The 27,826-nt window shown below is 38.8% G+C and overlaps 1 protein-coding gene and 1 long non-coding RNA gene across 2 annotated transcripts in view; one reads left to right on the top strand and one right to left on the bottom strand.

The window, feature by feature from the left end:
- The window catches only part of TENM3 (teneurin transmembrane protein 3), a 1,556,403-nt gene that overhangs the window by 575,663 nt on the left and 952,914 nt on the right, over nt 1-27,826 (top strand). The gene's annotated exons all lie outside the window — the stretch shown is intronic.
- LOC135270070 (uncharacterized) lies at nt 5,591-15,092 on the bottom strand. Its single transcript, XR_010338291.1, has 3 exons — nt 15,043-15,092; nt 7,073-7,151; nt 5,591-5,867 (listed from the first exon to the last, which is right to left on the bottom strand). It is a non-coding gene; the product is annotated as an uncharacterized LOC135270070 (long non-coding RNA).

The following is a 27,826-nucleotide window of genomic DNA, read 5'->3' as shown; positions in this document are numbered from 1 at the left end:
AATTTTAAACAATTAAAAATGCAAGGAGAGCTTAACAAAAATAAAGACTTTTTGAGCATTTTCAAGAAACCTCTTTCAAGATTGGACAGATTGGGTAGACAAAAAATAAGGACATAAAAGAGTTGAACAATACAGTTAATAAACGTCACTGAATGGATACCTGTAGAGCCCCTCAGAGGAAAGAGACCGATTTTGAAAGCACATATATTTTTAAGTGTGTGTGTGTGTGCACGCACAGCAGTTTTAAAATTCTGTAGTTTATTTGGGAAAGAAAAGCCCTAATAAATTTTTAAAGATTTGACAGGCAACTTTTCCTGATCATAATCAAATGAAAATTATAAAATAATTTACAAAAAGGTGACCTTTCCAAAACATCTAGGCCCTATTCCCATAGCAAACATTTGGGACTAGCAACATCCATAATCAGAGCAGAAGCAGAGGAGAGGGAGGGAAGAGGAACTTATTATATAAAGAACCAAAGTTCAAACATTTAGAAAGAACAAAAGTTCAAATAAAATGAACCTAAGAGAGACTGGATAAACATAAAAATTGGTGCTAATGAAATGAAAAACAAAAAAATAGAAAGTATGATTACATCTTAAAAAGGCCTATACAATAGATAAACCCCTCAAGAGCCTGATTTAGGAAAAGAGAAAAAGGAAAATATATCTATTCAAGGTTAGGAATAAAAGAAGTGTAACAAGAGATGCAAAAGAGATTGGATTAAAATCATGTTAAAGAAATACAATATGCAGCTATGGCAGTCTGTGAAGGCGTAGAGGAGGCGGGCGCAGTGGCTCACACCTGTAATCCCAGCACTTTGAGAGACCACAGCAGGCGGATCACCTGAGGTCAGGAATTTGAGACCAGCCTGGCCAACATGGTGAAACCCCATCTCTACAAAAAACAAAAAAACCTAGCCAGGCACGATGGCAGGTGCTGGTAATCCCAGCTATTCGGGAGACTGAGGCGGAAGAATCACTTGAACCCAGGAGGCAGGGGTTGCATTGAGCTGAGATTGTGCCACTGCAAGCCAGCCTGGGCGACAGAGCAAGACTCTGTTTAAAAAAAAAAAAAAAATGTGTAGAGGAAATGAATGATACACTAGCAAAGTGAAAATGGCCTCATAGGCCCCCCAAAATGTGGGAAACTTGAATTGAAAATGGCCAAATAGGTCCCCCAAAATGTGGGAAACTTGAATATAGAAGATATTAGAAAAACATAGAGGATGATTACAAATACAGTCCACATCTCCTTTGACAGTCTCGATGTTGCTGCTCTAACCACTAGGAAGAGACCCTCCCTGATCACACAGCTGGGAGACCGAAGGCTGTCATTTTCCAAGAAATAAGCAGAGGGTGGGGGCTGCTTAGATGAAATTTTCAGAAACTTGTATTTAGAAAATCTAAATTAAAAATCAAATTGGTCTCATTAGAGCATTTTTGAATATATGTCTCGTGGCCAAAAGTAAGGCTTCAGAAGCATTAAAACTGTGAAAAACAAACCTGTGAAAACCCAGCCTTTTCAGAGCTCTTTCTCAGAATAGCATGCTTTATATTGCTATTGGAATGAAAAAGCATCAATGTTCAGAGATTAAAATGTGTCTCAGTAAATGTGTTTCTAAAAACTTACGGGTAAATCAAAATTTGTTCATTCATATCTTTCCATTGATTAGCATGATCATTGCATTTTCTTTTGAATTGGCAATGCCTGCTAACATTTTTGTTTCAAATTTCTCTCAGCCCCTGTGTTCATGTAGTTAATGAACTATAAAACGTTTCCACTCACAGTGGTCTCAGCAACCTGTGTCCTGACTTCTCAATGTGGCTGACTGGTGCCATCTTAAGAACCTGCATCTGAGTGCTCTGTTCTGCCCAACCCTCATAATCTTTGAGGAGCAGGTAAACCCCTCACAGACAAACCAACAACAATCAAACCTGATTCTTCTACTCACTTTCCATTTGCCACTTACCACATCTGGCATTTTGTTTTTTAAAATCTTATTACTAAGAATTGGAGTGAAAGCAAAACTCTATCCCCTAGTGTCCTGATGGTCTTTAGTAATTTACTTAGGCTCCCTGAGCCCAGTTTCCACATCTAAAAACTATAAATAATAAAGCCTGACTTTTGCCAGGTTGTTAGAACGATCAAAGTTTGAAAAGAACAATGTATGTGGAACTGGATTGCAAACTCTAAGCATGACCACTGTATCTCCATCTTGCTTTCTTGAAGGCACCCAAGATATTACATGTCTGAAACTGAATTCATTCTCTTCCCCCATCAACTGGGTCCTCTGCTGATTTCATATCTCAGTTCATAATGCCACCAGTCAACTCTATTCATCCTTGGCTCCTCTTCTCCCTCCTCCCTTCCCCATCCACGAGGTCGACAAGTCTTGTAGATTCTAAGAAATATTTTGAAAATAGAGTCATGTTTATGCATTGATAATGTCATTGCTTAAGTTATAGTCTTATCCTCTCTTGGCTAGATTACTGTCATAACTTGCCGAGTATTTTCTTGGGATAAAAGTAAAGGTAACTAACATGTATCTGGTACTATCACTAATACTCTCAATCATCCTATGAGAAGATAGTTTCTCATTTTATAAATAAGTAAACTGTGGCTACAGGAGGTTAAGCATCTTGCCCAAGGTGCACATGTAAAGTGTATGTCACAGTTGGCTTTGAACTCAGGACTCCACTCTAAATTCAGGCTCCTTTCACTATGCCATACACATCCAGAGAATACACAGGGCTGTTGCTGCTGCTGCCTCATCAGCTCTGTAGATATTCAGGAGTTATATAAAAGTTTAGGATTACTTTAGATTGAATATTGAATACCTTCTGCCTATGTTGATTACTCCAGGGCTTCCCAACCTTAGCACTATTAACGTTTGGAGCTGGATAATTCTTTATTGTGGGGGCCACAAAGGGAATTATAGAAAGTTTCCTCAGTATCACTGATAGCTATCCACTGAATGCCAATAGCAACCTCCCTACAGTTGTGATGACCAGAAGTATCTGTAGACATTGGCAAATGTCCCTTGGGAAGATGATGCAAAACTGCCTCTGGTTTAGAAGTCCTGCCCTACTCCTAAAGGTCTCCTGGTCCCTATGGATTGTGATTTTTAAACCACACCTTGAGATGAAGGCTCAAGGGCTGCTATAGTCTGAATGTATGTTCCCCAAAATTCATGCGTTGGAAACTTAATCCTCAATGCAACAGTATTGGGAGGTGTGGCCTTTGGGAATTGATTGGGTTATGAAGGCTTACCCTCATGAATGGTATTAGATGCCCTTATAAAAGGGTCTGACAGAGGGAGCTCATCATTTTTGCCTTTCTGCCTTCTTCCACATGAGGATGCAACCTTCAAGGTGCCATCTTGGAAGCAGAGACTGAACCCTTACGAGACCCCAGCCTGTTGGCCTCTTGGCCCCAGCCCTCCCACCCTCTAGAACTGTGAGAAATAAATTTTTATTGTTTGTAAATTACCCAGTCTGCTGTATCCTGTTATAGCAGCACAAACAAATGAAGACAAAGACCAAAACTCCCTATAGGCTGGGGTCTTACAAGGTCCAGTGTTTGTAGTGGTTTCTGTCTGGTCTCTTTGGTCCTGATATCTGCTTTGTATCTTATCATCTTCATTCCTTAGTTAAAACAATTTTGTCTTTGACTCAGAGACTTATTAAGAGACCTACACTGTTTCTACTTTAGCTCAGTTGTACCATTTCTCTGGGATTGAAATATTTCATCTTGCTTTTCTCAGTCCTTCAGACATGAGTTGTGATGGTCAGTTTGGGCTGGGTATAGTCCGCAATTATTCACTCAAATTCTATTCTAGGTGTTACTGTGAAGGTATTTTTGTAGATGTTATTTTAAGTCCGTAATCGTTAACTTTAAGTATGGAAGACTGTGTTAGATAATCTGAGTGAGCCTGATTCAATCAGTTGGAAAGCCTTGAAAACGTAATTGAGGCTTCCCTGGAGAAGAAATTCTGCCTGGGGACTATGGGTTCAACTTGTAGAAGTTCCAACTTCAAATCTTCTCTTTCTGACGGCCCACCCTACAGATTGTGATCTTGCTTCACCAATCTCCATTACCACATATGCCAGCTCCTTGCTTTTATTTTTATGTTTAAGTTCCAGGGTAACTGCAGGATGTACAGGTTTGTTACATAGGTAAATGTGTGCCATGGTGCACTAAATCGCTCTCTCTCTTTTTTTTTTGAGATGAAATTTTGCTCTTGTTGCCCAGGCTGGAGTGCAATGGCCCAATCTCTGCTCACTGCAACCTTCACCTCCCAGGTTCAAGCGATTCTTCTGCCTCAGCCTCCCAAGTAACCAGGGTTACAGGCAGCCACCACCACGCCTGGCTAATTTTTTGTATTTTTAGTAGAGACTGGGTTTTACCATGTTGGCAAAGCTGGTCTTGAACTCCTGACCTCAGGTCATCTGCCCTCCTCGGCCTCCCAAAGTGCTGTGATTACAGGTGTGAGCCACCATACCTGGCCAGTAAATCCCTTAATATGTACCTCTTGCTGGCTTGTTTCTCTGGTTGAACCTGATGATTGTATGAGTCTTGCCCATGAAGACTATGGCCATGGTTATGTCCCAGCTCTTTGTTTTTAGAACTTCCCTTCATTGCCATCCACCTGCCTCTGGATCTTCACTTGCCTATGAAAGTGAACCCTGAAGGATCTTTCTGACACCAATTATCCCCCTTCCTGGCTATACCTCTTGTCATCTACCATGAGATTCCTTCTGATGCCTGCGTACCTGTGGGATTGCCTTCTGGTGCCTACACTCCAGATTTGCTGAAACTACCTCCTCTAAATGATGGGTCTGTCCATTATCAAGCTTTTTTGACGCCCAGTCTGCCTAGTTGCACCCAAAATGAGATACAATTACTAATGCCACATGAATAAATTAAGTTAATTAGAAGTTCCATAGAAAAAATAAAAGTAATAAAAATAATATGTTATTTAATATATTTAACCCCGGGAAAGGGAGAAAGAACACAGGCAGAGGTGACAGTTTTTGCTAATATATTCCCATAACCATGGTGAACAGATATGCTGTAATCTCATTGACGTGCCAGCAGGATTGTTCATAATTTTCCGTAAAGTATCACGTGCCACCTAGAACAGCAGTCCTCGACCTTTTTGGCACCAGAGACTGGTTTCCTGGAAGACAGTTTTCCACTATGTAGAGTAGGGGGGATGATTGCAGGATGAAACTGTTTCACCTCCGATTTTCAGGCATTAGATTCTCATAAGGAGCACTCAACCCTAGATCCCTCCCACTGCAGTTCACGATAGGACTCACGCTCCTATGAGAATTTAATGCCCTGGCTGATCTGACAGGAGGGAGTTCAGACCATAATGCTCACTTTCCCTCGACTCACCTCCTGCTGTAAGGCCCAGTTGGTAACAGGACAAGGACCAGTACCATTTCCTGGCCCGGGGATTGGGGACCCCTGATCTAGAACTATCGTTCTCAAAAGTTTTATCAACAAAAACAGTAATTGAAACAATATTGCCTTTTCAGTTTCCCTGCTTCTATGAGTAATCATACTAAAAAAAAAGAATCCATTAATGAATGCAACTCTTTAATAAATTAGGTTTATATAAAGTACATTTCATAAAATGGGTTTCACCTGGGTTTGAGTCTGTACACAGAAGATGCATGGCCATCCAGAGCTGTGATGCTTGGAAGTCATCCAGCAGGGGTGTGAGGCATCTAGGGAGGAAGGCTGGGAGCAGCTCCTAACTCTGAGGCTCTGAGATCCATACTTTTGGCTGAGTTGGGGCAACTCTCCTCCACTGTTCAAGTGATTTATTTCCTAGAACAATTCCACTTTGTTTTTGGCTGACAGGGTAAATAGATGAAAAAGAAGTTTTATTATTATTAAATTATGAAGCAAAAGACTCCAATAATTTGGGCGATTTTTACTTCTGTGTATACTTTCACAGTACATTAAGAACAAGAAACTTTTTCATATTTTTGTTAGTTGCAATAATTAGTGGTAATGGGCACATTTAACTAGAAATTTTCTTTAAATACACACACACACACAGTAGTTTGGGATAAAAAGCATTCACCCCTCAACATCAGCTTTGATCATACTGTTTTCTTTATACCATGTGCCATGGCTCACAAAAGCATAAGTTAAATATTTGCAAGGAAAACATGCAATCCCATAGCGAAAGCACCACCACTGTAAATATTTTCATGTTCTAATGGGGGCCTTGGGGTGTTGTTCTAGGAAACGATATCCCTTTCTTATTTCCCCCCAACTGGTTTAGCTTTTTCTTGAATGCCAGTGGCAGCACATGTGGTTCAGAGGCTCATGTTTTTCCCTGGTGTATTTTATATCATCGCCTTTTTAAAAATTCTTCCCTCCTGTAGAATTTTAGACCTTCTTCGACACAACCTAAATTTTAAAGGTGCTCAGATATAAGTGTCTATATTAAGACTTTAGAAAAAAGTGGAATATCGATTGCCACGGTGCTGTCTTTGTTTCAGGTTCCAGGTTGGGCCGTTCTGCCTGTTACTCAAGTGGAATATCCCCTGAGGAATTCCAGACAGAGCCATTCCAGCCCCATGTAGATGGCAGTGCTTGGAACCCTGATGCACCAAAGTCTCTGATGGCCACCCTCTCATTCACATGCTGGCCAAACTGACTTCCCTCTGCTCTTTGCAAATTCTGTGCCTTCTTGCTTCAGTGGCTTTCCTCGCTGCATCTCAATCTGCTAGGATCCCCAAATCCCCCCTCCTGGCCCACTCCTCCAGGTCTAACTGAAGTGCCTCTTGCTCCATAAAGCCCTCCAAGATTCCACTGGAAGGAAATAATCTATTCTCCCTTTGAATCCCCTTTGGTGTTTTGTCACAGTTCTCATTTTCTATCCTACAATATAATCCTTTGTCAATAATTAGACTCCTTGAAGACACAACTCTGTCTTAATTATTCTTTAAAATTCCACAGCACCTAGCAGAGTGCTTCATGCTAGTGAACACCAAGTAAATATTTATAAGTCACATGATACGTGCATTTGTGGAATACATGAATTTACCTGTTTGTAGCAGCCTTGCTGTATTTGCCAAGAAGTGGTTTCTGCATGAGAGGTATTTATACAGCTGCTGTACAGAGAGCTTAAATGAGGTAGCATATTAAAAATAAGAATAATTTCTAGAAAATGGCAATGAGAAATCACTTTAATGAAATCCATCTCTTGAGGGCCTACTATGTGTAAATTACTCAGAAGATTTGACCTCCAAATCAACAAATAATAATAGTAATTCACCTGTGGCTAGCATTTTAGTTTTTGCCTAAGCTACTCTGCCATGCAATTTTTTTTTTTTTTTTTTTTTTTTTGGTTCTATTCAAACTCAGTTATACAGGATTAGTCTCATCAGGAAAATCTTCGGATATACAAGGCAACAATAGATCATGTTTCTGTCATTTAAGTGGATTTTTTAGGTCAAAATGATTTTATATATCTCATACAGAAAATTATTTTGTTCACAATTATTCTATACATTGCATTACATAACACAATGGGAGCTAAAGAACAAGAGAGATTTTCTTTGGTAAATGAACGGGAGACTAGAGGAGGTGTATTATTTTCGAAACCACAAATGTCACTTCATCAGGTTTCTTTTTTCAAGTCTTTGATATCTTAGGAGATCTTTCTCCCTGCCTCCCACCCCCCACTTCTGGCTGTTCTCCAAAAATTACTTGTCAGTAGAAATTTGCTCACACAGTGAAATAAAAACCCTAAGCAGATAAAGGAACAGAGATAAATCACTTGCCAGGCTAAATGCTTTAATAGTGAGTTTATTACCTCTTGTTTCTTTTTGATACTTTAAAATCCTCAAACTTTGTAATGGAGACTGCATAATTGATTGGAGTTTTGGTGAAGTATTTGCAGTGAGAATCACAAAAATGGGGGATGCTACACTGTATTATAAGCTTTTAAAGGAAACAGACTTATTTAAGGAAAGAGACAGTGTTATTTTTGTAATCCCTACATTTGTGTAATTTCAAAACTCGTATCTGTTGAACTGGCCCTTTACAAAAACTAAAGTATAATTAAAAACTTTATCAGACTAGTCTATTCATTCTCCATATTGTTCAGAATGGTTGTTTAGTATTTTTTTTTTCCACTTTTCCATTAATGCCATCAGTTAGGAGATTCAGTGCCTGTCTTAACTCCACTGCTTAACATATGAGAAGTATGTATGACACTCGCAGAATGTCCTTTGAGAACAAAGTAATCGTGTTTTAAAATGCATTTCCAAATTTAAGGCATCCACTATTGGCAATTTTGGAGGATATCTTCGCTAGCTCTTAGGAATTCTAGGTTTTCCAGGCTTAATTTTAGGTGAATGAAAGGGAGGTGTACTAATTCTCCTACAAAATTCAAGAAAAAAAATGCCCCAGATTCTAAAATGAGTTAGCCTATGACTATTAGGTTTAATTAAGAGTGGACATACAATCATATGGGGCAATGAAACGACATCTAAAAAAGGGTGGGGGGAGAAAAAGAAAGATCTCAAAATGCAGGGAACGAACTAATTGAGACAGGTGAGAAATGACCAGCACTTTGTTTCTCACAGGTGATATTCAGAGTATAAAGTCAAGCATGATAGCAGCTCTCTGCAGAGTGCTAAATGCTTCCATTGGAAGGCGTGGGCGAAAACTGGTTATTGAATGAGACCTTTTTGGTAACCGATTATTCAACAGTGATTAATTTCTTTAGCAGGAGATGGGATATGTGAGGAACCTCTGAATACATGAATCTTCTTTTTTCCAGGCTAGACCTTAATTACCTGCCTTGCCTTCTATCACTGTCTCCCTCCACTTCCTATCCCCCTGCTTGTGGTTGTTATTTTGCTCTCTATCGTCCTCCTCTGTAAAGTTGTCATGAAAGAGCTACCGTCGAAGTATGTGAACCATTCGTATTGAGATCCTCCTCCCATCCAAAAGAATGGTCTTTTTGAAGTAACTTCAAAACTATTCTATCAATCAGAAATTTGCTTTTTGAGTAGGAGTTACAAAGGCATCAAGAGGAAAATAGTCACTTAGATCTCTGTTTTGATTGGCTGAACCCCTTTAAATAATTTATATACAACTGTAATCACAATATTTCTTGCCTGATGAGCTTCTATACTTGAATCAATGATGGGGAAAAAAACCAATACACTAAGTTGTTGATAGTAACCCCTGGGGAAAAGATTTCTCTACTAAAGCATTCTTACTATAACTATTGGAAATCTGGAAATGTAACAAAAAATTGAAATTATGAAACCACTGAAGGAAACTATTGCTTGTAATCGTCATCGTCTTTCTCACAGCTTGACTCGATGACAGCTTGATGGGTTTATTGCAGTTGGCATTGGATTGCTTTGGCTCACTAAATGGCAGCTATCTCATATGCCCTTGATTGTGCACGAATTAATCAAAGGCTTTTGAAGTGACGGCTTTTGTGTACAAGGGAAACGACATCATTTTAAAAATTGTTGCATCCTAAAAAGATACAGACATATGAAGACACTTACAGTTCCTGCTGAACATACTGCCTAGTCTTACAAAGGACTTGCAACTGGGGCTTTTTCATATTTTTCTAATAACATAACCTATGTATTTTTTGAGACAGAGTCTCACTTTGCCACCCAGGCTGGAGTGCAGTGGCACAATTGTAGTTCACTGCAGCCTTCACCTCCTGGGTTCAAATGGTCCTCCTGCCTCAGCCTCCAAGTTATCTGAAACTACAGGTATGCACCACCACACCTGGCTAATTTTTTTTTTTTTTTTTTGAGATAGGGTTTTGCTATGTTGCCCAGGCTGGCCTCCAGCTCCTACCTCAAGCAATCCACCCACCTTGGCCTCCCAAAGTGCTGGGATTACAGGCTTGAGTCACTGTGCCCGACCAACATAATCTATTAAGAGTGCTACAAGCATGTTGGTCCAATATGCATATTGTAAGACAGCTCTCTCAGCAAACATTTTTTTGGTAGTGATACAGCACTATGTAAAATAACAATCTCACAATCTCAACTGTCCAAGTCTAAAACCAGAAAAGTATATACACTTAAATGTCATATTCTTCCAATTTCATATGAAGGGAAAAGGTGAAAAGTGGCTAAATCATAACAACATGAGTTACTAATCAGGCAACACTTAATATTCAAAGCACCTGCAACAATGGAAAACAAATCAAAATGAATGAAAAATGATCTTCTCACCGGACTCTAAATTCTACCCGGTGTCCTAGCCATGCCCTGGCGGAAAGTAGATTGCTTAGGGAAGCACATTAACTATTTCAGGCCACCAGATTACAATGCATTGAGACCAGTAGACACTCACTGACATTTGAGGACAGACTTAGTCACTGGGCACATCAAGTTCGTGTCACTGACAGTTGTGTAAAGTTATGGGCTACCTGTCACATTTTTCATTCCGTCCTCAGAAATGATTGCAATGGCCCTACTAGAATGTGTTCCTCGGTGTCATTAGCATAAGAAACTACAGTAGTCCTACTGGCACTAAAAAACTATTTTTTGAAGACTCAGGTTAGTTGACATTATTAATATTTTTCTCTAAAAATAGTAAAAAAAAAAATAGAAAACTAAATCGGGTATTACCCACCATTTTATTGGTATAGAAATAGAAGTACAGGGATTTGGAAGGTATTCTAAATTGTAGTCCCACCGAAGGAGACTGGGAAAGGCATTATTAATTTTGAATTTCGATATTTGGTACACATCAGAAAGGAAATTAATTTAGCAAATGTAATGCCATATTTTATTGACAGTAAAATACCCTCTATCACAAAACACACAGTTAACGTAAGTGTACTCAAAAGAACAAAAAGATTCAATTTGTAAATATTCCGATTTTTTAAAAAAATAAAATGTGGAAAACATATGCCTTAGAACTCAATGAATATGGTGATTTGGAGATTCAAGACCAAAAGTGTTTATTTAGAAATGGCTTAAACAGACTCAATGAAAAGCCAACTCCTCCTAAAGTCCCTCTGTCTTCTTCACTCCCGCTTTTTGATATCTGCATCATCACATTTCGTGTGGGGGATTATCCAGAGTATATTCTATTTGTGATCCCAAAACCTAGTACAGGATTGACTCCTGAGAAATACGCTTGCCAATTAGTGCATGTTTTAAAGAGACCCGTACACGAAAAACAATAAACCTAATAGAAAGTGAGTCTTTTATGTACATCCAGCACAAATGTGTCAGTAATGAGTTACTTTTGTAAATAACTATAAAAGGACTCCACTTACATATATTTAGTCCTATGATGCCTTAACTCTTAATAAAATTTCCCAAAGAATGGTGTGTATTCACGGGTGGATTACTAAGTTAACCTTGAAACGAATAGTTATCTGTAATTATTTGATAACTAAAAAAATAAGCAGGAGAAAAACAGCCACTAGCTATTTAATAAAGAAAAGCAATTGTTAGATGTTGGTAGCACTATCAATGATAAGTGTTAATTTTCTGGTCATCAGTAGTAAAACTATTAAGGTAACATAATTAAAAGGTGTGAAGGGATCAGGAAGTAATTTATTTGTCTTACAAAGTTTCTGGATTGACAGCTCCACTGTTACAGATCCAGGCGTGAGAGCGTTTCTTTAACATCTCATGTCAGTCAATCTCTAGATAAATTTGAATCCCTACTAAGGACCAAGGCCAGGGACTATCATCTGAGGCCATCAGCCAAGTGGTGATTAGGATTTCTCATTACTACATTCCCAAAGTGGTTTAAAAGTGGAAAAAAGGCAACCAGTGTTTTGTTGATGATTACTCTAAAGCAAGGAATCTTAACCCTAGCTACACATTAGAATCACCCAGGGAGCTTTTGAAAAATACAGCTGCCTAGGCCCACCCCCAGAGATTTGGATTTAATTGGTATGGGGTAAGGTCCCGGCAAAGGTATCCTTTAAAAGCTCCCTAGACGATTTTAATGTGCAACCAGGGTTAAGAGCCACTGCTCTGAAGAGAAGATAAAATTCACAAATTCTGTTGTTTGTCCCCACTGAAAGTGGAAAAACTTAGCCTCTCTTAGACATTCCTCTTCTTTCCCAGGAAAGAAGTGTGGTGTTGCAGAAATGGCAAGAATTTGGAACCAGGAGGCTGTGTTAGCTGGGTAACACCAGACAGAGAGTCCTACAAAGCAGGAGTCGCAATCATTTCTCTTTTCCCTACCTTCCAAGGAGCAGAACTAAACAAAACAAACAAGGTCATGTACAGGAAAGCCCTATGGAATCGGCAAAGCTGTTACTCGTCCCCCAACTGATTGCGTCTGCTAGCACTAATTGATAGGTGGTATCAGGACCCTGGAGACAAGGGTAACTCTTTAAGATCAATATTGGTGATTCTTCAACTATAATACACTTTGTAAGGCTTTTCCCCCCTCCCTATTAATTCAGGGCACATTGATTTGCAAAGAAGAAATAAACTAGAGTTCAGATTTGCCTCTGTTCTTATCTGCAAACAGCCGTGAGCAGTCGGCAGAGCCAGAAGCCAGCGTGGCTCCTTGTTCCACCAGAGGATCCTAAAAGTAGCTCACACAAAAGATTTTTATACACCGGCACGGCGCCTTTCCTCTAAAATACCCGCTTAGCACACGCAACAGATTCTTTGTTGATGTGCCCTCCTCTACAAAGAATAATCCAGTTTAAGTGATGCCTTGCGAAGCTCTTGCCTCTCTGACAGTCACGATTTGCAAACAGACTACGGCTTCAATCATTGATTCTTCAGCGAGAGTGAGTGGGTGACCCACAGCTCATGAGGTTCTGGGGCTGTGATGCTTCATCCCAGGAACAAGGCAATCGGAACCCGGCAAGGAGAACAGAGCAATGCCTACCAAGCAATAGTCTTTTATAGACAGAGCCCCTGTGAGAATCATGGTTGCAAAGTACTGACAGGCTGTTTGCATGCTGATTCTTTTCAGGTATGAACACAAAAGAGGACAAGACAGTGTTTGTGACTGGAACAGTAATGGGAACCAATTCATTTTTTTTAAAAAAAGTGATCTCTTCCTCCTCCTTCTCTGTAAGGGATATCATCTTCTGTGTTCAGGCCCCCAGTCTGGCTTCCAGAAAGAAAGAGTGCTGTCTGCTTGGAAACTGGTTTCTAGGAACTGAGGTTTCTTCCTTGAACCTTTTTGAGGCAGAGCCGTTTTCTCTGACTAAACCAAACTTTCATAGTATCCTGATGAGTGCCGTGGTTCCAGGGAGGTGAGGCTGAAGCCAAGCTACCCCTGCCACATGTGGGTTCTGATGTGCCCCTTCTCTCACTGCCAAGGTTGGCGTCCCCTCTGCTGCCCCTGACTGTGGCGCCATCATGGTGAATGGACTCTCAGACTGCCCAGGCCAAAATCTTCCACACCAAAGAGCCCCTTTGCTTTTCTCTGGAGTTTGGAGGATGCTAAATAACATCCCTTTTTATTTCTTTCCATACTAATGGCATTTGTACAGTGCTTTACAGTTTACAAAGCCCACTATTTGCATGAATCTTCAAAGCATCCCAATGAAGTAGCCTTATGATTCTATCCGATTGATGCAGAGATTAAGGCTCAAAGAGTTCATGTTTCTTGCCCAGGATTACACACTGTAAACGACAAAACAACACTTGAACCCAGAATTTCTTTTCTTTTCTTTTTGTTCTTTTTTTTTTTTTTTTTTTTTGAGTTGGAGTCTCACTCTGTTGCCTAGGCTGGAGTGCAGTGGCACGATCTCAGCTCACTGCAACCTCCATCACATGAGTTCAAGCCATTCTCCTGCCTCAGCCTCCCAAGTAGCTGGGATTACAGGCTTGTGACACCACACCCAGATAATTTTTTGTATTTTTAGTAGAAATGGATTCTCACCATGTTGGCCAGGCTGGTCTTGAACTCCTGACCTCAAGTGATCCACTCATCTCGGCCTCCCAACGTTCTGGGCTTACAGGTGTGAGCCACCATGCCTGGCCCCAGGATTTCTAATTCTAAGTTCCATTGTCCTCCCATGATACCACCCTGTCTGTCAAGGATACCCTGTGGTGTCTTACTTGGTATCATGCATGGAGGTGCCATCACTATCCCAGACAAGGTGACATGGACCCATGACATGAACCCATTGCACCTCTCTCATTCATCTCACAGACATAGGTGAGACAGTACTTTAAATCACACGCACACAGGCCTTCTCTTAAACAGGGTCTTTGAATTCATGTGGTGACTTTTTGCTTTACCTTACATTGTTCACTAAAATTAGATCACAAAAGAGTGAATTATTTCTATGTTTACATCTGAAACTATCACTGTTAACTAACAGCCACACTGGATCCTTCTCAGCTACATTCAGAACTTCTGAAATTTTCCTGTTTTCTAGATTTTACAGTGTTTCAGCAAGTGCAGCAACTATAATGCTGTTTTGTCCAAAATGCTGTATTTGCTAGGTGCTGATACATGGATAGGAATAAAGAGGTATATTGATGGGGCTAAGTATGTTAAAGGGGATGACCTGCTGTTGACTTCAGACAATTCATTGGTAAAATTGCAATTGTTTGGGGTTTGGTGTTTGGTCCTAAACTTTATATGTATGGAAACTAAATGTAGTCAATTGATCTAAAGTTGATCAGGTTTAGAAGAACTAACTCACTCTAGACAGATGCTCATAGATGAGCATAGATGCTCAGATTGATAAAGGAGAATGACAGTCTCACTCAACAAATGACTCTTGCCTAGATGCTCTGCAATAGGCTCCAGGCTAGGTATGAAGGATCATGTAGCAGATGCTGCTGGACCCCCCTTCCCATTCAGTCTTCCCACATCCAGGGCCAGCACCTACGTTCCCCACCCCACAGGAGCAACCCTCCAGCAGTGCTGATGGGACAGGGAGATGACTAGTTCTCAGGTTCTGCACCGGCCTCTGAGTTCCCCCAGAGTGAGTAAGCTCCAGTCACCCATGGTGGGAGCTGGTTTGGGAATTCACCTGTTAATGGTTATTTCTCTCCCTTAGCTCACTTCTCCACCTGCCCACCAGTGGTTCCTTCGCCTTCCAAATTAAGCACTTGCTCTTGAGTCATGGTCTCGAGGTGTGCTTCTGGGGTCCCTGGGGACCAAGGCACAGTGCTGTTCTTCAAGGATCTAGCAGGAGAAGGAAAAGCACACTAGTAATTCAGACACTGGGTGACAAGTTCTCTGCCTGGTGGAAGCTGAGGGTGTGATGGAAAAATGTGGAAGAGCATCTCAGTCTTAATAGAAAGCTTTCTGTGTGAGCTTTTCAAGAGTGCTACATTTAGATGAAATGGATTTTCACTGCAGATGTTTTCTACAAGAACTGTTGCATCTAGCTTGCTTCTTTTATTTTATTTTATTTTATTTTATTTTATTTTATTTTATTTTATTTTATTTTATTTTATTTTATTTTGAGACAGAGTCTCTCTCTGTCGCCCAGGCTGGAGTGCAATGGCACGGTATCAGCTCACTGCAATCTCTGCCTCCGAGGTTCAAGCGATTCTCCTGCCTCAGCCTCCCAAGTAGCTAGGATTACAGGCATATGCCATCATGCCCAGTTAAGTTTTGTATTTTTAGTAGAGATGGGTTTCACCATGTTGGCTAGGCTGGTCTTAAACTCCTAACCTGAAGTGATCCACCCGTCTTGGCCTTCCAAAGTACTGGGATTACAGGCATAAGCTACTGCACCTGGCCCCAACTTGCTTGTTCTCAGTCTCTCTAACCTCAGTTCTCTCACCTATAAACCTGGGGAAATAACATCCCTCAGAGTGAAAGGACAAAGATGGGGCTGTATTATGTCATATAAATTGCCTTGCCACGTGCCTGCCACACAGTAATGCCTAACACTAATTAATAAGTTTGCCCATCCCAAACCAGCAATCTCTAACTACTTGACAGTCCTGGAAAGTCTCCTGGCCAGCTTGATCTCATCGCCCAAGTTTCCTGAGTGTAGGTCACTCCCGTAATGTTAAGCTTACCTATGCTGACTGGAGTTTTTACTATTTTCAATGTCAGAATGACTTTTCCCTAACTTTGTGCCTGAATTCTGGGGGACTTTTTCCTACAACTTCTTTACATGTGCATATGTGCATAGCATTTCAGTTAGACACTGGCCTCATCGAAGTAAAAATGATCTTATCATCTTAAAAATCCTTCTCTCCTCCCCACCCCAAAAAACTGGCTTTTCATAATCCCTGACAATGTTTGTTTTTTAAATTTAATATGAATGACATGAAGACAAATACTCAATTTTTTCCTTTTATATAGTGTTTAAAAATAGATGTACTATGACTTACAGATAATTCTATAATTCTTATCCTTCACTTCCCACAAATATTAAGATTTTATGATCTACTTTTGTGCTTTTTTCAGCTTACATTTAAAGATTGCAAAAAAAATTGTTTTTGCAGTGCCTTGATTAGCAATACTCTTTTGAGGTGAGTTTGTCATCTGTACATATTACTCTAATAAGTCTTCCTTTGAGACTCATGGAGTTCTTATTTTTCCAGTTTTATTTCTGCTACAGAAGTTAGAAAAGCCAAATGGTTTATTAGTTAATATTGTTGCCATCAGTTTTTTAACCCTGAAAGCATTAACCTATCATTACAATTAACATTGCCTAATGTGCCAAAAAAAAACCCTGATATTACTGTGTGTGTGTGTGTGTGTGTGTGTGTGTGTGTGTGTGTGTAATGTAAAGGAACCATCTCCTGCCCTCAGGTCATTCATGGTATGGAGAAATTTGGAGGAACAGTAGGAAGCAATAGGTAATTACGTGGGAGGAAAATTGTGTGTACCTTTACCTAATTATAAAAGAAGCTCAAACTCTCTGCCTGGCTTTCAGGGACTCAACCCTATGTTTCCGATGGCCTCACAGGTGACAGATACTGCTTCAGACCAGTCCACTTCTTCTCTGCCTCCAAAACATAACATGCCTTTGTTCTTATTCCTCCTTTCACCAGAAATGTCTTCCCGAATTCCACTCAGCACTCCAGGGCTGGTCCTGCCACACCTGTCTTTTCCCCCATAGAGTGGCCGCGTGCTGTCCCTGCTGTTTGTGAAGTGCATGGTGTCCCTTGTCTGCCATACCACATCATGAACTCCGAGTGGAGACCACAGTTTTCCACATAGTTTATCTTCTCCATCGTGGGTTCCCAAGAGCTGAATACAGGGTGGATTAAAATATATGGAAAATAGACCTGAAACAATGAAATAGGAGGCTTACAATGTGGTCTTTTTTTAAAAATATACTTTAAGTTCTGGGGTACATGTGCAGAATGTGCAGGTTTGTTACATAGTTATACACGTACCATGGTAGTTTGCTGCGGTAAATACCTAACGTAGTTTACCCTGTCATCTACGTTAGGTATTTCTCCTAATGCTATCCCTCCCCTAACCCCCACTCCAACAGGCCCCAGTGTATAATGTTCCCCTCCCTGTGTCCCTGTGTTCTCATTGTTCAACTCCCACTTATAAGTGAGAACATGCAGTGTTTGGTTTCTGTTCTTGTGTTAGTTTCCTGAGAATGATGGTTTCCAGCTTCTTCCATGTCCCTGCAAAGGACATGAACTCATCCTTTTTTATGGCTGCATAGTATTCCGTGGTGTATATGTGCCACAGTGGCAGTTTCATAGCCAGTGAGGTTTATTCGTGGCATGATTATTGCTAATTAGTCATTTTTTTAAAAAAGCAAATCTGACATCAGCACGTCTTAATAAGAAGACAATATGCAAGACTTGGATTGCTTTTGTTTCCCTGCTACAGAACGTAATTCTAACTAGCTTAAAGCGTAAGAAAACTGATTGGCTTGCCAAAATGGCAACATGGAAGGAGAAAGGATGGGGTTTCAGTGTTCTGTTAGCCTAATGGCTGGGTCCATTTTTCTGCAATCCTCTTAGCTCTCTCCACCTCCATAAACCAGGAGCTGGCTATTTCCAGGCTAAATATCTATGACACATCTGTTCTATGGCTATGAAGTATCTGCCGTCTATAGATACGCTAGGAGACCTGCCTCAGCTATTTCTTGGAGAGGAACAAGTAAAGATAAACTTTCCAAGATTCCCCTAGGAAACCTTTCCTCACATTCTTGGACCCTGGCCCTTCACTCCCTGTTGTGATGTAACTACTTTTAAATCAATTGAACCACATTGGGGCTGGCTGAGGGGTAGAGGGAATGGGTGGCATTCCTTGAGATGTGTGCGTTTGGGGGGGCGGCCCAGTGCCCAAAGAGAGTGAAATGTACCCCATGGGTAACCAACAACATTCACTCAAGTATGAAAGGACTGTGTTCCAGAAGATGAGGAATCTTTTCCAAACTAGCGGGGGACACAATCACCCTGAGTGTGTCCTGGACATTTGGAAGATGGTTATGAACAAGCAAAAAATAAATGAGAAACAGAGAACCAAACAAACTCAGTAAAATATTCTAGGTCTGAAAGAACTGAGATTGTGTAATCTAGAGAAGGGAGACTTAAAAACAGTTCCAATACATGTTTTCAATTATTCATCAGGTTTTCATGGGAATGCTGACTAATTGTTTCCCATTTCTGCAGAGAACTCAAGACTTAAATAAGATCAAAAGAGAGCGCCGTTTGGTATAAGAATAAACTTCCCAACAATAGAGGTGATAATTCCAGGAGAGGCTATCAGGGATCATTGGCACTGGAGTCTCCTTCCCTCTCATCCTCAAATCTCTAGTGAGTTATCACTAGACCTGTTCATTCCAGCTGCCAAATCTCTACCCTCCCCATCCTCTCATCCTCTTTATCCATACAGTCACAACTTTAACTCAGGATTCCACTTACTGACCATGGGGCTATCGCAGTAGCTTCCTTACTGGACTCTTCTTCCATCTTTTCGATGCTATCCTGAAAATGTTGAGTTAAAAGAGGGGCAGAGGAAAGCATGTCACTCCCACGCTTAAAACCTCTGATTAGTTTCTAGCTATCTTCAGGATAAAACTCATTTTATCCAAATCCATTTCCAAGGCTACTCAGCCCATTCAAATATGACCCCACCTCTCCTCCTTCACTTCTTTGACATTCAAGCATGACAAATTCACACCTTTAATTGGGGAGAGGAGGAGAGGACCCAGCTTTTAGACCTCCCTGCATTCATTCTGCTCGCTGCCATTCCTCTATACCTATCTACTTCTCTGGAATTTTTTTTTTTTTTTTTTGCTTTCCTTGACATAATTAGTCATGTTTTTAACAACTTGCACTGACCCGTGTATTAAATGAGATTGGAATTACTTGGTAATATGTCTTTTCTCTGTAGCCTCTTGGCTTCTCAAGGACAAGGGGTGTCCTGCTATCATTTCTGTCTACCTAGTTCCTAACGCAGCACCTGGCACTTAGTTGAGAACTTATTAAATCTTGCTTTCAAAATCTGACTCATTAATTAAGGCAGCTCCAACTTGGAGAATGTTAAAGTATGGCTTTTCTTTTTAAGTCAGCTTTGGACGTTTTAAGGAAAAGACCAATTGTATTCTCCATTGACATGCATTTCAGATTCATATATGCAGCAGGGGGAAATGAGACTTACAAGAAAAAATAAATTTGCCAAAATAAATGAAGAAAGAATGGAAGGGGATTTTCATGGCCCATAGCATTTGCCCCATTGCCTCACTCTTGGTGGTTGCTTGACAAATTCTTATTGAATGAAACCTTTTATTCTCCAACTCAGACATATGGCATTTTCAGCAACACATTTCATGTCATGTTTGTTTGTTTTAGACTAAAGAGAGATGCCCAACTTATTCAACTAAATCTGTAAGGAAGACTTATGCTGCTATTTCAAATGCATTGTTTTCCTGTCCTGTCAGTCACAACCAATCTAAAATATGGGCCTAATCACCAGTATTCCAGGGGGCTTAACACATAAGGGAGCTGGGATGCAGGAAGGCTCAGAATCACAGCAAGTGTGTGTCTGCACTCATAGGCGCCAACTGGCGCACTAGCAGCCTCCAGCTGGTATGCACCTGCACCTGGGATCCCACCTCACCAGGACAAACTCAAGTTCCTGCCCTCATCCTGGGCATGGGGCAGGGGAAGCGGGGGAGGAAGGGTTGGCCTCCTGGACAACCTACGAGTGATCCTGTCACACATTCGTATACCAGCCGCTCTTCACGAGATGGAAAGTCAGGCAGGTGGTTTTCCTTTTGATCAGAGAACAAGAGCCTCATGCAATTCCACAGCCAACCTGTTGGGGACAGATTTGGGGGGCTGGTCTAGGAGTAGATTACAAAACATAGGAGCTCTAAAGAAAAGGATGTCTTATTCCCATTATTAATTTTCAAGTGCCATTTTTTTTCCGTTCCAGTAGGTTCAGAAAATCTAGAAATTTGTTACTTATCTAAACAGAAATCAACATGGGCAGTTCTGTAATATTTTTTAAAATGTCCTTTTTGACCTAGCATTCTGCCTCAGGAAGGACAGACACAGAACTGTGGAGGGGAAGGGGGCACCCAACAAGCCAGTAAGATCAGTTGAAAAAACACTGGTGATCAGTGGGGTGGCTTGTCACAGCCAGGTCACCCTCAAATTCTAAAATGTGTCAACCATTAGGTCACCTTTATGAATTAATTTATTTTGGGCTCAAGAAACTGAACTAGATTTTCAAATTCAGTCTGTTAGAAAAGGGTTATGTGTACTCTGAGTATTCATTCCCATATGGATTAATTATATTAATAATTAAATTTATCTAACTATGGTCAACCTATGGTTACAGTCACAAAACATCCATATACCCTATTGATATTCTAATGTTGGTGCTAATTTCTCATTTTTAGCAGAATAATGAAGTTTCATTTTCTAGTTTGTATATTGGCCCTTCATGGACACATATTTATACTTGTTAGTGAATTAATTTCACACATTTAGACTTCAACAGTCATTAGTGTCATAATGATTACAGTAATTACATGAATAATAAGGCTTGAGTGATCACAGAAAGACAACTTACTGCAAGTGATGAGCAAAGTCAACCACTCTTGGTGACCAATATAATCATTTCCAGATTGCTTGTATGAGTTAAAAACGTTTTCCTGTGATTCGGGAAAGTCTGTTGCATATTCAGCTAAAATCTGACAGATCTAATGATATAATACTCCAGTTATTTAATGAAGAACGTGATGAAGCTTGCATGTTTACCAAACCTTGTTGTTTTCTAGTTATCAGCAGTAAGATCATTAAGGTACATAATTAAAAGAATTAAAAAGATGTGCATGTAATTGACATAAATACTACAAGTTATCTTATTCAGTAGCCAGTAATTACACTTGGTTAATTGTCTGATTAAGAATGCAACAGTGAATACATTTTTTTTTTTCCTTCAAAAGGGGTTCTACTTTCCAGAATCTATTCTGGGTGGTCCCAAATCTTGGTCCTTTTGACCTTGGTAACTATGTTTGGCTGTCTCCCTATTCTGTACAGCTTTTGACAGTGGGGAGGATATGGGTGGTGGACCTGACAGCACCCTAAGTTCTATGGGTACCACCTGATGGACTGTGAGGTCTTTGAGGACAAAAGTGACTCTCATTAATTGTTCTCTCCCCAGAATCCTTTCCAGTGCCCTTCTGGTCATGTTTCTTTTTTTCTTTTTTTTTTTTTTTTTTGAGACGGAGTTTCGCTCTCGTTACCCAGGCTGGAGTGCAATGGCGTGATCTCGGCTCACCACAACCTCCGCCTCCTGGGTTCAGGCAATTCTCCTGCCTCAGCCTCCTGAGTAGCGGGGATTACAGGCACGCGCCACCATGCCCAGCTAATTTTTTTGTGTTTTTAGTAGAGACGGGGTTTCACCATGTTGACCAGGATGGTCTCCATCTCTTGACCTTGTGATCCACCCGCCTCGGCCTCCCAAAGTGCCGGGATTACAGGCATCAGTCACCGCGCCCAGCCATGTTTTGCTGTTTTGAATGATACTGTCCTTTTTCAAAATACTTGCATTCCTATTTTTTAAGAGTTTTTTAAATTATAAATGAATATTAAATTTTATCACAGGCTTATTTTCACATTTATTGTTTATTTTATTCTCCTTAATCTGTGAATATGGTGAATTACATCCAATTTTCCAATATTAAATCAACCATGTGGAACTGTCATTATAGGCTAGGCTGTGCTGCATGTGATCATCACCATTTTAGTTAAAGCAATCAATGCTGCATGTCCAACAGGTTTGAGCAAGGGACCTATGCTCATTTTAGTAATTCCAGAACCTGAGCTGATGGGCAAACCACCTTGACACACATGCTTCCACATTCATCATAGCATGGGAACAGGTAATCAAAAGAAAGATCTTTCTGTGGCAATTAAGTGCTCTAGTTCAGAAGTGGCTCATAACACTTCTGCCCACAACCCTTTTGCCAGAACTCCTTATACAGAAGTGGGGAAAATGAAATTCTACCATGTGCCCAGGAATACGGATGCCAATATAAGAAAATCTTAGGGCTGGGCTTGGTGGCTCATGCCTGTAATCTCAGCACTTTGTGGGGCTGAGATGGGTGGATCATAAGGTTAGGAGTTCAAGACCAGCCTGACCAACATGGTGAAACCCTATCTCTACTAAAAATATAAAAATTAGCTGGGCGTGGTGGCAGGCATCTGTAATCCCAGCTACTCAGGAGGCTGAGGCAGGAGTATTGCTTGAACGCAGGAGGTAGAGATTGCAGTAAGCCGAAATCACACCACTGCACTCCAGCCTGGGTGACAGAGCGAGACTCCATCTCAAAACAATAAAAATAAAAACAAAAAAGTAAGAAAATCTTAGAAACCTCTAGTAGTGGACTTGCATTTCTAAAATAACTGCACTTTGTTATAAGAATTACATTTCTGTACATTACGGATCTCATGCACCAATATTTTTTTAGGATCTGTTCGCCTACATTCATGAATGAAATTGATCTGGTAATATCCTTTTTTTGCCATGTTTTGGCATCTAGAATTTGCTCACTTCAAAAGAATTGATGTGTTAATATACTTTTTTGTCGAGTTTGGGCATCTGGAATTTGCTGGCTTCATAAAATGGGTTTGAGAGTTTCTTCTCTTTTTTTACATTCTAGAATCACTAGTTTAGAATAGGAGCCATTTGTTATTTAAATGTATGATAGACCAAACTCTTAAAAAAGACTAGGTCTGGGGTTTTATTGACAGGAAGATTTTCAGCTACAGATGAAATTTCTTAGAAGATTGACAATATTAAGAGTTTCTATTCTTTCTCAAGTTACTTTGATAAGTTAGATTTTAGGAAATTGTTCATTTCATGAGTTTTCAAATTTATTGACAAAAATTTATTCTGGGGTGTCTTATTTATAGCATTCTTATTTTTTAAGTTTTAATGTTATTTCTTTTTCTTTTTATCCTGAAAAATCACTAGGAGTTTGGCAATTTCATTAGGCTTTTCAAAGAAAACATTATTGGCTTTATTAATTCTCTCCTTTTATTTTCATTTTTATTTTATTTCTGCTCTGTGTTGTCTGTGTTTCTCTCTTATTTTGTTGCTGTTTTTCTAACTTCTTAAAAATGAATGTTTTATTTATTAATTCTTAGTTTTCTTTCCTAATATAAGCATTTATGGCTTTAAATTTTCTAAGTATTTTTCAACTGCATTCTACAAGTTTGGGAAAATTGGTAATGAAATTTGGTTATTTCATTTTTGTTCATTTCTATGTTTTTCATAATTCCCATTATAATTTCTTTTTTGACTCTGAATAGTTTAGAAATAGGTTTCTTAATTTATAAACATATGGGAAGATTCTATTATCATTTTTATTATATTACTTTGTTTTTAATATTTTAAGATGTTTTTAATATTTTAAGATAATTTTAAATCTATAGAAAAAATTGGAATAATAATATAATACACATACATACCTTTCCCAGATTTATAGTTGTTAGCTTTTATATCTTCTCTCTGTCTGTATGGGTGTCTATGTGCATATATGTATGTAAGGGTATAGATATAGACATGTATATCTATATCTATATACATATACATATATTTTGTGTGCATGGATATATATGTATCCATATATATGTACAAAATATATTTTATGTAATATGTAATATATGTACACACATGCTCATATATGCTTTTATTTTTTAATCTTTCTTTTTTTATTTTTGTTTTCTTGTTTTTTTCTTTTTTTTTTTTTTTTTTGTCTCATATGTGCTTTTAAAATTAGCTTTGTTGAGGGTGTGCCGGTAGTAAACTTTCTCAGTTTTTGTTTGGTAATCTTTATTTCATCTCAATTCTTTAAAAAAATAGAATTTTAGGTTGAGAAGTTTGAGGGAGCTTTTTCTCTATGTGTAATGAACATATTATTGGATATTACTGTCTTCTTTGTTCTGTTGTTTCTGATGACAATTCACAGGATATCCTAACTCTTGCTTCTATGAAGTGAATCTGTCTTTTCTGTCTGGCTACATTTATGATCTTCTCTTTGTCTTTAATATCTTGCAGTTTCCCTACAATATGCCTAGATTTACATTGCTTCTTATGAATCCTTCTTGTATTTCATTAGATTTATGGAATAAATTGATTGATATCTTTTCAATAAGTCTGAAAAGACTTAGCCAATATCCCTTTAAGTGTTGCCTCAGTCATTTTTGTTTCTTCCTCTTCTTCTGAAACTTCAGCAAGAAGTTTGTTACACTTTCCCACCATATCCTCAATATCTAAACCTCTCTTGCATGTTTTCATTGCATTTCGTCTCAGGAATCAAATTTTTATATACATAAATTTTTTACTTCTGTTCTCCAAGTCACCTGTTTTTTCTTTAGGTGTGTCTAAACTACAGTTCAACTCATCAACTAAATGTTTCATTTTATTACATGCTTATGTTAAAAGTTATTTTCTTGATATTTTTCTTTTTGACTTTTTGAGACATTTTAGTATACTTATTTTACATTCTGTGACTGATAATTTTAATAAGCAAACATTTTATGGGCCTAAATCTGCTGTCTGTAAATTCTGCTGGCTTTTACTTATAACATCTTGTTTGTTTTTTGTGTTCTGTTATTTGTTTTTTTATATAAACCAGATTTCTCAGAAATGAGTGTGTTTGTTTTTGAAGCACTGCCAATCTGGGTCTACTCTAGACTAAATACTATTTTGAGGTTTTTGAGTAAGCCACAAAATTATGAATTAAGGACAGTAAGGCTGCAATGGTTGGTGACGTCTGGCTTATAACTATGAATTACTAGGGTACATTTCCAACATTATTCCTGTCTAATTCCAAAATATGACATGGAGTATTTTTCTTGCAGTCTTCTGGGCAGGGGTTTCTTGCAGTCTTCCCATCCCCCACTGCTAATTATTTACCCCTTTAGGTACTGGTTCATGGATGGGAAAGGTTCTCCTACTAGAATCCACACATGATATGAACCATGGGCTTGGAACCCCTCAACTTCTAAAGGATAGGAGAACAGAAATGTCAAGATCACATTTTAGACACATGCTCCACAAAGCAAAATCATGACTTCCCTTACTTTGCTGGTTTTCACTTTCACTCAGTCACTAGCCTGAGTATTTTCTGGAATGACTATATTTGAAAGAGGTTTATTTGTCTACTTTATAAAAGTTTTTTTTAGGTTTTCTAGCAATCCATGTTGTTTTAGGAAATATCAATGATTTGAAGTTGAATGGGCATTGTAGTTCAATTAGAGTTCTCGTCTAAATTTGGAGAATCTATTAGTAAAACTAGTATTGGAATAAAGTATTCTTATGGAATGTAGATATATGTGTATAGGGTCTGAAATCTATGCATTTTCAGATGAATATCTTTGTATTATTACCTTCTATGATTTGATCTTTTATGTCATATAATAAATACTCTTCTTTTTTATTAAATATATTTTCTTAAAACAATTTAAAATTTAGGGACAGTAATTTGCAGTACCTCTTCTTTAGCTGTATAAATATTCATATGTTAAAATTGCATTTTCCGCGCCGGGCGCAGTGACTCACGCCTGTAATCCCAGCACTTTGGGAGGCCGAGGCAGGTGGATCACGAGGTCAAGAGATGGAGACCTCCCTTGTCAACATGGTGAAACCCCATCTCTACTAAAAATACAAAAAATTAGCTGGGCATGGTGGCGCATGCCTGTAGTCCCAGCTACTCAGGAGGCTGAGGCAGGAGAATTGCCTGAACCCAGGAGGCGGAGGTTGCAGTGAGCCGAGATCGCGCCATTGCACTCCAGCCTGGGTAACAAGAGCGAAACTCCGTCTCAAAAAAAAAAAAAAAAATTGCATTTTCCAAAGTGTACTAAGGGTCGATTGCATCAGAACATCTTGGAGAGGTAATTAAACATGTGTATTTCTAGGTCCCTCCTCAGACCTGCTGAATCAGAATCTCTCATAGTCATGCCTGCAATCTCCATTTTAAATAAATAATGCTGTTTGTTCCCATACATCATCAAGTTTGAGAATCATATGCTATAATTTATTTTAGAAATGCAGATTTGGTTTTATGTATTTGTTTTTCTGGCACTTACATGCTTTTCTTTCCTTATAGTATTTTTCTGACATTTCAATTCTCTTAAATTTTTGGTTCTTTAAATATTCTTACTATTACTCCATTTGAAATGGAGTTTAAATGTCATTTAAAACAATATACTCCTGACGTTTCCTCTGTCCATTTCTTTTGTATATTCAGAAAATGTAGCATAAGGCTGATTTGGGGGCTTTCTTCTTTGGAGTGCCAAAAAATTACATCAATGTATCAATTAACTTTATGTGCCACTCACCATGGAAAGAATCCAAACATTGACATTTACAAAAATAAGGCCTCTTGAATGTCAGCAGCAGGCACTGGAGCCTATTAACTGCTAAAACCGAAAAACTCAAATCAACTCAAAGGGGAGTTTTACAGATAAAGTGGCCTTGACTTATCGTATTCCGTATCTATATATGTGGATTATCTACATCATCTTTCACATATTATATATATTTACTACATCATAGATGTTTTTCTGAGTTGAAGACTGTTAATTACATGCAAAATTAAAAGAATACATTCTAGTGATAACATTTATAAGGGTTGTTACTAAATAAATTAAAAGGCTAGTCAAATGTAATAATTTAATATTATCAAAATAAATAATAGATAAGAAGCTTTGTAGGATTAACTGTGATATTTCTAAAAAGAAAAACTGGGAATTACAATGTTTTAATTATCCATGAAAATCAAGAGAGAAAGAAGCTAATGTTACTGTCTTAACATTGGTCATTTTTTACTTTTATTTCACTGATTTATATTTTACTCTAAGCCTCTATTCTATTTAAAACATCGAATTCTATGACAGCCTGTTTAATTCATTATCTTCTTTTATTCTTATAACAAGCCTTTAAATTGGCTTGGCTTAAGTGCATAACTAACCAATCCCCCATATATGAGTTTTATAACAATCTCTTAAAACTTAATATTTGCACCACATTTTAAATATTCCTCTGCAACTCCCTTTTGGCTGGTCCATTCATTATTTTAATACTTGGTAGTAGCAAATTATATGCATGAAGCAGGTGTTCTCTGGCTGGGTCAATTAGCTTAAGATGTTAAGAGGTCACCTGAGCATAATCACAATTGTTTATGGTAGACCAAGTCCAGACACCTCTACAGTTAGGTACACATCATGGCATTAAGTATGCTTCAAATTATCTTTTTTTGAGGAAACGTTAACATTGAAATTGTGTGTATTGATGTTATTGATCACTGAAGTATCAATAGACAGTATGATGGATGGACATAGCATACACTTACATGTTTCCTAAGTGAGCCTGTGGGGAACATAATTCAGAAGAAGCTCAT

Source organism: Aotus nancymaae, unplaced genomic scaffold (assembly GCF_030222135.1).
Source record: "Aotus nancymaae isolate 86718 unplaced genomic scaffold, 86718_ANA_hifiasm-v0.15.2.pri h1tg000006l, whole genome shotgun sequence".
Taxonomy (NCBI): Eukaryota; Metazoa; Chordata; class Mammalia; order Primates; family Aotidae; genus Aotus; species Aotus nancymaae.
Note: the sequence above shows the minus strand (reverse complement) of the source record. Positions and strands in the feature narration are given on the sequence as shown.